Below are 14,149 nucleotides of genomic sequence, written 5' to 3' on the forward strand. Positions count from 1 at the left end.
GGACTGTCCATTACTTACGCAACGCGAAATATATTTAAAAACTGAAGTAGAAGATGTTTAGCTCTTTTACACGTCGATTTTCATTAAACTTAATGCACTAATTTATCTAAATATTGAAACTCTGCGAGGGAAAACTTTTGAAATTTTTTGTTTTAATGTATAAGTTTGCATTACGTAACTTATGGACGACCCCTAACACCTTTGGCACTATATGCTGTCTCACACCTCAGCTAACTAAACCTCTTGGCTGGCTAAGTTAGCAATCTTGCTTATTGCTACTTTACTTTTTTTTTTTATAAATAGATTTTTGGTTATAAAGAATAGTCGGCTAGCATAACAGTCTAGCTCTACACACACTGCAAGTCACGACACTTGCTTGGCTAGTTTAACGCCATAGCTCTACACATTTGGCTTGCATTTTTTTACATTTTGTTATAAAAAAAATTAGGTGTTTGATATTAAAACAATAATCATTTATAAATTAAGTATATTTGTAAATAAAACATTTTTGAAAATCATTTATTAAATCATTCAAAATTTATGCCATTTTGTTAATGCAACTTTTGGAATTTTATATGGAACTTTGGAACAAATGTTTAAACAAAAAAAAATACAAATGGTAAATAAAAAGTACAATTGATAATTAAAAGTATAATTAATAACTAAAAGTCATTACATATATCATACAGCTTGTGCTTGCAAGCTATGAACATTTAGAAATGTGAAAAACCTGAAGACTATAAATTAAGAACATAAGAAAATAAATCATTTGTGTAACATTTTTCACCGACCATACCTTGAACGGGATGTTTATCAATTTCGAAAAGCAAACTATTAAATGCTCTAGTTCTGGATGAGGCAACATATAATTGCCCAAGAAAAAAACTCGTTTTTTTTTAGGTATACACCAACTCTGTTAAATGTTTGACCTTGACTTTTATTAATTGTTATTGAATATGCCAATCTGACAGGAAACTAACAACGTTTCAGAACAAAAGGTAAATTAGAATCTGATGGAGCCAACTGGATTCGAGGAACAAATCCCCGTTTACCACCAGAAACACCTGTCAAAACCTCGGCATTAATATAATTATTTTGAAGAGTACAAACTTTTATTCGAGTACCATTGCATAACCCAGCTTTGAGATCTAAATTTCTAAATAGCATAATTACACAACCAATTTTTAATTTTAAACAATGAGGAGGCATACCTGAAGGAGTTAAGCTGTTCAAAAACTCAACGGGAAAGTTATTTCTTTCATTAAGATCATCAGTCTCAATTTAATCAGCACTTAAATAAACTTTGACTTCACCCGGTAGACATTAAAACACTTCTTCATTGATTGATAATGAATCCACATTAGTGGGTGTTAAAATGACGCGTTTAGAATAATCATTTTGTTCAGCATCTCAAAAAATCTTATCAACAATAGAGACATTTTCTCTAATAATGCACTGATAAGGTAATTCAATGCATCCTTTAAAAGGATCCTCTTCTTTGACAAGTATTGTTCCACTACCAAGTTTTAATAGCCATAGGGAAAATTATCCTTCCTCATCATGTACTCTCATATTTTCAGTTAATGTAAACTTCTGCACCCATTGCCACTGTAAAGAACATTTTATACACAATTCTACAATTTCAGCTGGTTGTCCCCTTTTCACAACAGGCAGTATTTACCTAAAGTCACCACCATCCATGAAAAACAATCGAGTAGATCCATTTGTAAGAAGAGTTACTGCTATGCCAGTCCATGCAGCTATAGCAGATTTAAAACCTTTGCATATGGTTTCAGCAATATAATAATTATACGTAAACGTTTCTCCACTACCAGCTGGTCCATCCATGAAAAACAATCTAGAACGTTGGTTGTTCATTCAGTGCAGCAAGGATAGCATCACATACATTTAATTGGTTAACATTGAGCAACAGTCTCATTCGATTGGCTTTGTCAATAGATTGTTGAATATTTTCATTAAATTTTTTATATTAAATTCTAAAAGCTCATCAATAACAGACAGATTGTAATTAGCCAGTGTTTTACCGGTTTGATTAATAATCTTTTTAATTTGACGAAGAGTAGCATGTTCAGCTATTAGAATTGGGACTGAGCGGTGAATGAAATCTTCCATCATAAAAGCTTTGTATTTATTCCAGAGATGTAAAGGATTGTCAGGTTCACAAAAGGGCAAAATAATTGAAAACAACTGTCTAATTTGTTTGTAGTCCTCATAAGTAAGTTCTAAAAATAAAAATAATTGATATTTTAATAAATCTTACTGAAGGAGCAAAATTAGAATTGCAAAATTGATATTGGAATTATGATATAACTTCCAGTAAATCTTATAGAAATAGTGAAAATGGAAGCAAAACTACCTTTCTATTATGGCGACATAAAAATTGTGTTTCATCAAGAAATTTTTAAGCACATCAATGCTGACAGATCTGGCTCATTTCTCCTAAATAATTATAATCTAGAACAGTATCACTTCTTGCTATACAATATATTCTGATTGTCTAGCAGATTTTCGTACATTTTGAGAATGATTAATCTCATCTAGACTATCTCTTTTATTTATGTGATAGTTACTTTTAACTCATTCAGCCATGATGTACTAATTTAGGTATAAAATAATTTCTTCTTACCAAGCAGCATTTCTTTTCATAAACTTTTTTGTCCTCCTATTTGGGGCTGGGGGGAGGGGGGGGCTAACGTTTTGGGGTTTTTGTCGTTCCCAGTCTCCAATCACCGCAATTTTTTGCATAGCATCCTCATTTCTCATATTTATAAACACACTTAAATATGGAGTTTTTTTCATGTTTCAAAGTTGCTTAGCTCAAACATCAAAAAAAGTTGTCTACTACTACTACTACTACTACTACTACTACTACTACTACTACTACTACTACTACTACTACTACTACTACTACTACTACTACTACTACTGCTACTACTACTACTACTACTACTACTATATATATACATATTTATAGCTCATCTAACTAAGCTATAGAAGATATACATATCTTTATTCAGGTTTTTGTGTAAATCTCAGAAAAATTATACATGTATATGTATAATACATGTATATATATGTGTGTGTGTGTGCATGTGTGTATGTAATACACACACCCAGCTAGCACACTTACGTTGGGCCAACGTATGTAAAACCATCGTAAACGTTGGCTGTTTTTTCCAATGCAAAACCAACGTTGATCCAATGTCATTTGTTTAATGATGAAATTAATACCGATGGAACTAAAAACAGCTGGCTCATTTACATTGGTTCAACGTATGTAAAAACATCGCAAAAAATTGATTGTTTTTACGATGTAAACCCAACGTTGATCCAATGTTATTAAACCGACGTTGATTTAATGTGTATAAACCAACGCTGAATTAATGTATGTAAAAACATCGCAAAAAGTTGATTTGTTTTACGATCTAAACCCAACGTTGATCCAATGTTATTCACCCGTCGTTGATTTGATGTATATACATACATTGGAACAACGTTGGATTTTATACAGTGGATTAACGTTACGTTTGCATAGAGAAAAGGCGGATATACAAATATACATTTGTATAATTTATGAGAATTATTTTTCATTTAGATATTTCAGTTCATTATGGAAATATATTTGCTTATATATTTTTCTCTTTTTTATGTAATGAAATATCAAGCTACAAGCAAAACAAACATAAATAATGTCTCTTTAATCAGATGCAAAATAATAAGTATAATTATATGTAGTAAAAATTGTTAACTCAGCATCAAAATGGCGGAAATGCGTATGTATAACTGCATTTATACATATATATACGATTATACACGCGTACAAATACATAATATTTTATGTTTAAATGTATATGCATAACATGAAAAAAAATAAATTCTGTTCGCATAAAAGGTAAATATAAAGTTGAGGAAACGTAAAATATAACGTTGAATCAACTTAAAATACAACGTTTTACCAACGTAAAATACAACGTTTTACCAACGTAAAATACAACGCTTTGCCAACGTAAAATACAACGTTGTGCCAACGTAAAGTACAACGTTGAATCAAAGTAAAACATTACGCAATGCCGACTTAAAACACAACATTGAACCAATGTTGTGTTTTGGTTGTTGGCGACGTCGCATTTGTAACCAAAATGATATAAAAACAACGTTGGCGGTCGATGTTGGGCCAACGCAACGCACAACATTGTTCTAACGTTTTATCAATGTATGTGTGCTAGCTGGGCATACATACATATAAACATACATACATAAATACATATATACATATATACACACATATATATATATATATTTGTATATATATATGTGTGTGTATATATATATATATATATATATATATATATATATATATATATATATATATATATATATATATATATACAAACATATATGTTTGTATGTATGCATGTTTTATACATACTCGTTTATAATTTTTTTTAACTCTCCTTTAATTGATGTCAAAAAATTTGAACTTTACTTGCTTATATCTTTTTTTAAGGTTAAGCATGAAACTTGAGATTTTTTGTATTATTTAGTTTAAATTGACCTCTTTCCAACCATATATAGAAAGTACTATGCTTTATATGGCTTCACTGATATATTTTACTTTTTAGAGTATCAGAGAGAAGTTATGTTCCAACTTGCTGAAATAAAAAACATGTTGATAGAACTGCACAGTTCTCTAATGATCCAGAAGAAAGTTTGAAATAATGTATAAGTTCAGATAAACTTAATGTTTTAAAAAGAAAAATTGCAATTGGAGATATCTAATACATCACTTTTGTATGCATGAACTTAATCTTTATAGTTTAGGGATCGTCCATAAATTAGGCAACGCTAAATTTCACCAATAAACAAAATCGAAAGATTATAAGTTTTCCCTCGTTGAGCTTTAAGTCATATAAAAAATCAAAACAGCCCATTAAAATCGCGGCATGAAAGAGTTTAACATCTCCTACTCCTTTTTTAAAAGTAAATTTAGCGTTGCGTAATTTATGGACGATCTCATATATGTTACATATTATTACAATATTTTTTTAAAGTTGTCAATGAACGTTTAAAGTTGTCAATGAACGTTTAAAGTTGTCAATGAACGTTTAAAGTTGTCAATGAACGTTTAAAGTTGTCAATGAACGTTTTCAATGTTTATTGCATTGTTTCTTTATAGATAAAACAGTTATAATTAATTGGCATTAAAAATCATGCACAATTAAAAACATTTTGCTGATTATAATGAATATTATAATTTTTTGTTATTCAAAAAAGTATGAATTTTAACATTTATGTTTGACAGTATGACATTTATCATCTTTTTTATATATGTAGACTGACGACAGACACTATTTTGTCAGAACACAGCATGAATGGTCAAATGAAGAAAATAAAGTTTAAAGAGTTGAAATGTCAATGTAACGCTATCACTGGTATTCTCATTTGCTTATTATTGTGTTTGATCAATTTTTAAAATTAAAAACAATGTTTTAATTAAAAAAAATTTTTTTTTAAATATCTTTGACTATGGAAACTGTATTTTAGTATATTTCATTTTATGATCTTATTGAACTACGTTGTTTTTATTAGATGCTGCTTTAAAGTCAAATAAAAACTTAACTAAAATGGATAAATGGATGAAAAAAACTTTCATTTTGGTTAGATTAGTTTTTAACAACAACCACGCTGAATAAAAAAAGCCAAAATACAAAAATTAGAATAAAATTGCAAAATGCAGAGCCATTTCCAAAGCAAGAATAGAGTCTTTTAAAATAAGAGTCTTTTAAAATAAGAGAGTCTTTTAAAATAATTTTAAAATAACTGGTGTAAATAACATCAAGATTAATTTCAAAAAAAAAAAAATTAAAGTTAAAAAAGTAAAAGTAAAAGTAATTAACTTAAAAAAAGTTTGTAACTTTTCATAACCACAAAAAAGTTTATAACTTTTCATAACCACAAACAAGTTAATAACTTTTCATAACCACAAACAAGTTAATAACTTTTCGTAACCACAAAAAAGTTTGTAACTTTTCATAACCACAAAAAAGTTTATAACTTTTTGTAACCACAAAAAAGTTTATAACTTTTCATAACCACAAAAACGTTTATAACTTTTTGTAACCACAAAAAAGTTTATAACTTTCCATAAACATAAAAAAGTTTATAACTTTTTAAATCCACAAAAAAGTTTATAACTTTTCATAACCACAAAAAAGTTTATAACTTTTTGTAACCACAAAAAAGTTTATAACTTTTCATAACCACAAAAAAGTTTATAACTTTTCATAACCACAACTTATTATAATTTATCTAATATAGCGAATTTATTAGAATGGTTTAAAAAAGCATACTTTCAAATTTAAAATTATATGGTCGAACTTATTGGGAGAGTAATTAGGCATTCTTCTGACCGATTAAAGAGAACATCCATTAATATCGATATCGATCAATGAGGGCTTAATTAACTAGAATCAACTGTTGTATTTTTTATTTATTTTGCGTTTTTCAGTAATATTCCTCTCCTTATAATAGAGTATAATCGATTATACTCTAGTCATAAGTATAACTTTGTTTGAAAAAGTTTTTCAAATTTTTTTGTAAAATAAATAATTTGCTTTAAATATATAAATTAAACTTTATTTACTTTGATTTCTCGTTATACCTTCCCTTGACTAGATTAAATCAAATCTAAGGTGCGTATTGTATATCATTGCGTTTTTATATAACTTAAAAAAAATGTCAAGGTAAAATTAGGACGTCTCCAGGACGTCTGAATAAGACGTCTTTAGAATGTCTAGAATAGACGTTCTCAAGTCTTTCATTTGAGGCCAACTAAGGACGGATTTTTTCTAATAATTTTTTTCTAATAATTATATTGTATATTCTTCATTACTCTTTTTCTATTAAAATGTTTAATTTTTACCACTTAATTTGTTTTTTTTTACTTATATCAATACAAAAAAAACTATTTGCATTTATTTGATGCCATAATTTACAATTGTAATTTACAACTTGTAAATTACAAGTAGGGATGGCAAAAATCCCGGAAATTCTCAATCCCGGGATTTCGGGATTACAAATTTGTCCCCGGGAAATCCCGGGATTGAATGAAAAACTTACAATCATAGAAGATAAAGCTTGCGAAGAACTTTTAATTATCAAACACTATTAAATGATTAATTTAACTGATGAAGTAAAGTAATTTAAACTATAAATAACACCTTTAAACAATAACACAAAATAACAATGTTTAAAAATAATATAAGTATACATTAATATATAAGAGTTATAATTCGTTTTGAAAGCTCCACCTTAAAAAACTCAAAGCGTCCATCATTTCATCGTTTAATCGTGTTCGATTTTTAGAGCATAAAAACCCAGCGGCTGAGAATGCTCGTTCAGACTCTACACTTGTTGGTCGTATAGATAGAATATAGTTATACACTTTTTGAAGGTGATCACCTCTTGTGCCACCACTTTCAAATAAAAACATTTCTTTTTGAATCTTAGAAGTTATACTTTCTACCCTTATAGGTGTTGTTCGTATAGCTATCAATCCTTTTTCCATAACTTCGTTTAATTGTTCACTAATTGTTTTGACTTTCTTATCAACTTCGTCGCTTCTTAAAACCTGGTTTAGCTGAACATCACAACTGCTGTCTGCTGCTGATGCTATATCTGCGGGATGAAAACGCTTTATCATGCTTACTATAATCTTTTTATTTTGATTACTTGTATTTGGTACAAAAACATCTGTGATTTTCGTTGATGTAACCTGGCCGTTATGAAGATAATAAACTAAGCTACTTAAGGTGTTCTCCTCTCTTTAATTCGGTGACTCAAAGCAGCATACAGTTTATTCCCGATTTCAGATTTTTGTTGTTTTATTTTGGTCAACATAAACTCTAATGCAATGTCAGCTGTAATTAAAGTTGCGTCTCGTCGACAAAGTGCTTCCACAGTGGCTTTAACAGGAGTCAAAAGTGCTACTAAATCAGATACAATTTTATATTCATTTTCGTCCATCTTAATTGAATTGTCAATCTTGGAATCCAATTCTAAATCTAGAAATGCCTTTTTAACACAATATTTTAATTTGTCAAATCTTTCAAGCATAAGCAATAAGCTGCTCCATCGGGTTTTACAATCCATAATCAAATGGATGACCTTTCCAAACTCAATTTTTACGTACTTTTGTAAATAATTTTCATTTTTGGTTGGGGACCTTTTAAAGATTTTTACAATTTTCCTGACCTTTGTTATAACAGGTCCAAAAACTTGGTGTTTAATAGTAACCTCAGAGGTTTCATTAAACAAAAATGAATTATTTGAATCTTGAATACAATCTTCCTCTTCAGAAGCATAGTCATTAATACAATCATTATCTTTTTCTTCATCACTGTGGCTCTCTAAACTTGCAAAGGTAGTGTGCTCATCATCTAAAATTTCTTCGATTTCCAAGTAATTGGGGTCATTTTTATAAAGAACTGATATTACTGCCAGCTGTAGAGCGTGGGCAAAGCATAGTTGTTGATCACTTTCTATAATTTTTCTATAAAGTTTCTTCATGACGCTTGCACCATCCGTGGTAATACCAATGATATCGTCCTCAAGTTTTATTTTAAAATAGTTGAGTCTTTCGTTTAGAAGTGAAACGCACTTTTCTGCTGGCATAGATCCTAAAATGCGAATCAAACCTAAATTCCAATAACTTTTCAACTCTTGTACGTTCACATTCATGTATCTGCAGTTTCCAAAAGAAGTCCACTCATCAAGCGTTAAGGAAAACTTGAAGCCTCTTGATATTTGATCAATTATTTCCTTTATAACTAGTTTTTTAACCTGTTCATAGTAGTCTAACACCATTTTTCGAATAGTGTTTCGTGATTTTGGGACATTTTTTAAGCCTCGTGCAACTAACCCAGCTCGTATATCAGAAGAGTTGCAAATTGTATTAAATGATATACCATCTTTTGCTGCCATACGGGCAAATACTTCAGGTAGGCATTCATCTTTTTTCGATGTTGTTGGAAAATAACTTGTGATTTTCGGTTTTTTATTTTTCGGTTCTAATAATTCTTTTGAAGTTGAAGGTGTCGTGGATAAACTTGATTCCTGCGATGTTAATTTAATTTTATGTATGGAAAGTAAATGGGTATGAAGATCTTTTGTTGAACCACCAGCAATTTATAATATTTTTTTGCATGTAATTACTTTGCATAAGGCTGTTTCATCTGCTCCTTTTAAAAAATGTTTCCATATGAGATTTGTGCTGTTGAATTCAGCGTAGTTAGTCATGATATTAGGCTAATTTCTATCTTATTGAAAAAAAAAAGTTATATTTTAAGCTATTTATTGACTAATTATCTTTATTCATAATTCAAAATGAACTTATGTGAAAACAATTATACTTCGAATTAACAAATAAAGTTTATTTAATATACCTTCCGTATTTGATAACTTTTAATGTTAAAGAACTTGTGACAATCACGCCAACGTTAAGAATTTAAAAAAATAAAAGCAAAACATTGCATGGAGAATAAGCAGCTCAACAAATTTTATAGCGAAAATTTAGACATTTTAAATAAATAAATTAAGTTTAATCAATTTTTGTTTTTATTTATTGTTTATTACAATCCCGAAATCCCGGGAAATTTTAGAGACTAATCCCGGGATTTCGGGATCATGAATTTGTCTGTAATCCCGGGATTTCGGGATCCCGGGATCCCGGGATTGCCATCCCTAATTACAAGCAAGAAAGTATCAAGTAAGTTAACCAAACAAAAGTGGATTATAGCATCAAAAAAATGCAAATAACTTTTTTTTAAAAACATAAACATATGAACGCTGACATTACAAGTTGTAATGTCAGTGTTTATATGTTACTGTACAAAAGTTAGTGTTCAGTAGACAAACATAAGTTTCACTTCTTTTGTAAAATTTTTGAATAAAATATTAAAATCCAATTGTTATTTTCTACATATAAGTTAATTTGTCTGCCAAACTTTTTCTAAGTCTTCAAAAAGTATTTAGTGACTAAAGGGCGATTTATCAGAGTTATATAATTAAAAAAATATCTTCTCAAAACTAAGGTTGAAACAAAAAAAGCTAGTTTTACAATCAGTAAAAATTTTCTTTTTATAATTAACATATAAATCTCTTTATAATTAACATATAAATCTCTTTATAATTAACATATAAATCAACTTATAAATAAAGTTCTCCACTAGTGTTCTGGTAAAACGGCGGATGTGTATTTCAGGCATTCCCCTTTAGTTAGTCCGCAAAAAAGTCTTATACGAAACGAGTATTGTTAAAAACCATACACTAACCAAACCCTAACCTTGAAACTTCTGGTTAGGCTCTGGATTTGGTTTAGCTTTGGCTTAGGGTTTGGTTTTAGTATAGTTTTCAATGCATAAATGTTTTTTTGGGTTCAGGGTTAGAGTATAATTTTCAATAAATGTTATGGGTAAAACGTGACTCGTTTTTTACGGACTTACTAAAGGGGGTACCTGATATACACGTCCGCCGGTAAAACTGCATATAATCTTTGTATGCAAAATTACTTCAGCAGTAATTTCATACCACTGCATATAAACTTTGTATTTGAGTATTCAAGCTAGAAGGCCAAGGACATTATTTTTTACGAAAATACATTTATAGATCTTTTCGAATTTATTTAAAAATTTTTTTTTCCATTTCTTTAAATTAACAACAGATAACATCCCCAACACCCAGATAAACTTTATCTTGTACAAAAAGATTTTAATACCTTTTAAATGCTCTGAACAGTACTAAAATAAAATAAGTTTCCTGTGTTAATAGTAACACGAGACTTGTATTGATAAACTTAGGTTATCACTACTTTATTTTGAAAACCTGCTTGATTTAAATGATGCTTTTTAACAAATGCGTACTTGCCTCTCTTTCATAATCAGCGAATCATAATGCTCATATTCTTGCCTATTCTGAGCCTGTATAGGGTTTCAAAATATGCATATTTTAAAACCCTATACAGGCTCAGAATTGGCAGAGATATGCGCAATCTGATAAGCTTATCTTGAAAGAGAGGCATGTGCGCGTTTGTGACATGTACGCAATAATTGAGATTGCTTAGCTTTAGTGGGATCCAGGGCGCTCTATAAGTAACAGGCCGTGACACGGCCTGTTACTTATAGAGTGAGTAACAACGCAAAACTTAGAAAAAATTATTCAGCTTCAAAAAATTTTATTAAATGATTCCAACTAGTTTTCTCAACAGCATTTTCATAAAAAATTAGTTCTACTTTTATTTTCTGTAAGCCAATTGTTTAGTATGTTTTTGATTAAGTGGACATTAAGTTGATTAAGTCAAACAACAACAAAAATTTTAGATTCATTTGACTTTATTTTTCTGAAATAAGTATTCGGAGAACAGCCAAAAATATAGCGTTTTCATTATTTTTCTAACAGACTAAGCAAAGTAAAAACATAAAAGAATCAAACAAACTTTTATAATCTTTTGCGTCCATTCTATAGAATGTTAATATTAGCCCCCGCATTTTTTAAAACTTTGCGTTTCACGGTCTCTTAATTAAAGAGCACCATGGTGGAATCACACTCGGGTGAGACGATTTTTTGCCATAAACAAAAACAAATAAGTTAATTGGATAAAATTCTATTATCAAATCAAAGACATTTCCGATTGTTTTTTAAAATAACTGATTAAACAAAAATAAAAATGCGTAATTCAAATTTATATTTAAATTTCAATGTAATCCTTTATTTTTATATGTTATTATCTTTTTATTGATATTTGTTGCAACTCAAATTTCATCTACAAAATCAGAGCTGAAAAAAGCATTTATAAATAAAACATTCCATCTTAGCAGATATTTTTATTTGATACTGATCTCTTTTCGGTTGTTTTAAAATACAGATATATACAGTATCATCCACAATTATTTTCGTCGCGTCCATAATTATTTTCGTCGCGTCCATAATTACAGTATCGTCCACAATTATTTTCGTCGCGTCCATAATTTATTTTGTTGCAGTCCATAACTATTTTCGCCGCGTCCATAATTATTTTCGTCGCGTCCGCAATTACTTTCGTAATAAAAGTACTTTATTTTTCAAATGTTTTACAGTAAATTTAGTAAAAAAATTCAAGCATAATTCAATCACATAAACTCATTACGCTGAATTCCTTTTAACACCCACTCATGCATAATTAAATTTCAAAAGAGTATTCAATAATGTTAATCATTTCTTGTGGATTATTAGGTCGTGGTTGTACCCTTCTGAATAAATTTTTCATCACACCAAAAAACTTCTCGATAGGATTAAGTTGAGGGCTGTGAGGTGGTAAAAACTGGATAGTACAATTGCTTTCTCGAAATGCCGAATCTACAGTTGATGAATGGTGGAATCGCGCATTGTTCATTATTACAACATGTCTTCGATCACTTAAAGCTGGACTTAAATTTTGTTCGATCCACTCGTTCATGCTAGCAGTATTAAAGGCCCCAACCTTTATTTTAAAACCAAAACATCCCGTAACTGAAATGGCGCATATTAAGATAAAATTCCTTTCTCTCTGTGAGGGGACTGTAATATATGGGGTACTTCCCAACAATACATATCCATAATGTCGTGAATCGTGCAAATTAAAACCGGTTTCATCAATATAAATCAGAATTTTGCAGAAAAAAGCATGATTGCAAAACGTGAACCTTGTTGCTATTACATGAGCTGAATTTCTCGCAACAACGACTAATTTAAGCCTTTTACGGGTATATCCCATTTGTTTTAATTCTCTTTTAATTGTAGTTATCGAGCATTTATGTTCTTCGGGCATTAATTCTGCAATGTCGATCGTAGTTAATGGATTATTAGCATTAATTAATAATTCAATTTCTCTCTTTCTTTCAATATTATCTCTTGCCGCTCTGCCACGCTTTTTAGGCGCTGTATTTTGATCTTGTTCAAGTTTTCGTAGTTTTGAATCGTGCTTATTGAAAGACCTGTTGCATTTGCAATAGATTGATTTCATTCGTTGCTATTCATCATTCTTTTTATTGTAGAAATATTTTCTTCGGTTGCAGTTTTGTTTTTTGTTTGTTCTTCTGTTTCGACATTCGAATGATTGATGTTTGTGTTGTTTTCGTTTGCTATTATATATTTCGTTATTTATAATATTATTTATAATATATTGCTATTATATATTACGAAAAAAATTGTGGAACCGAAGAAAATAATTATAGACGCGACGAAAATAATTATGAACTGCAACGAAAATAATTATGGACACGACGAAAATAATTGTGGACGATACTGTAATATATTATATTATAAATACTAATATATTGAGATAAGATATCGAAAATTTTTTTTTAACGTTAACATTTTATCTTCATTACCAATTACATTTCTATTACTATTCTATTATTATTGTTGTTAATAAATTTTGATTCAATTAGTGCCATTTTTAAGCAACGTGGGTTTGTTTTCATTTTAACAAATATATCCTCGTTTCGCGGAGTGTTTCACGAAACAATCCGTTGGAGCGATGTTTTTATTTCTAAAGTGAATTATTATGTACGTTTATTGAAACGGACTATATTATTTTTACTTTTTAGGTAAAAAACGGAAACTTCTATATGCCCCTGCTTCGTGATTACTCAATTTTTAAAGAATAACGTTTTTACTAAAGATTTTTTTTACTGTAAAGAACATATAATTGTTAATAGCATTGGACAATTGTTAAAAGCCCTGGACAAAACTTAGTGAAAAACTTTGAGTGGAGAAAGAAGAGGGGGAGAAAGGTCAAAACAGACATTAGTGAAAGATTGTACACGGGAGGTGGTCAAAATTAAATATATATCGTGACGTAGATTATGGATGAACCGCTATAAATCTGATAGTTTATAAATCAGAATTCAAACTTATTTCCCACTATTTGCTATAAGCGTACAATTATCCAGTAACATACTGAATAGGGTTGAATAATTAATTACATTAGTTAATCTAAGCGCAAACAAACTTTTTCATCAGAATAATCTTTTCTTATGTTACTTTCGATATATGCGCTTTGTAACGCTTTTTTTTAATTAAAAATGTTTACAATCATAAACAAACGTTTTAA

The sequence above is a fragment of the Hydra vulgaris genome, chromosome 04 (genome assembly GCF_038396675.1).
Source record: "Hydra vulgaris chromosome 04, alternate assembly HydraT2T_AEP".
NCBI classification, from domain to species: Eukaryota; Metazoa; Cnidaria; class Hydrozoa; order Anthoathecata; family Hydridae; genus Hydra; species Hydra vulgaris.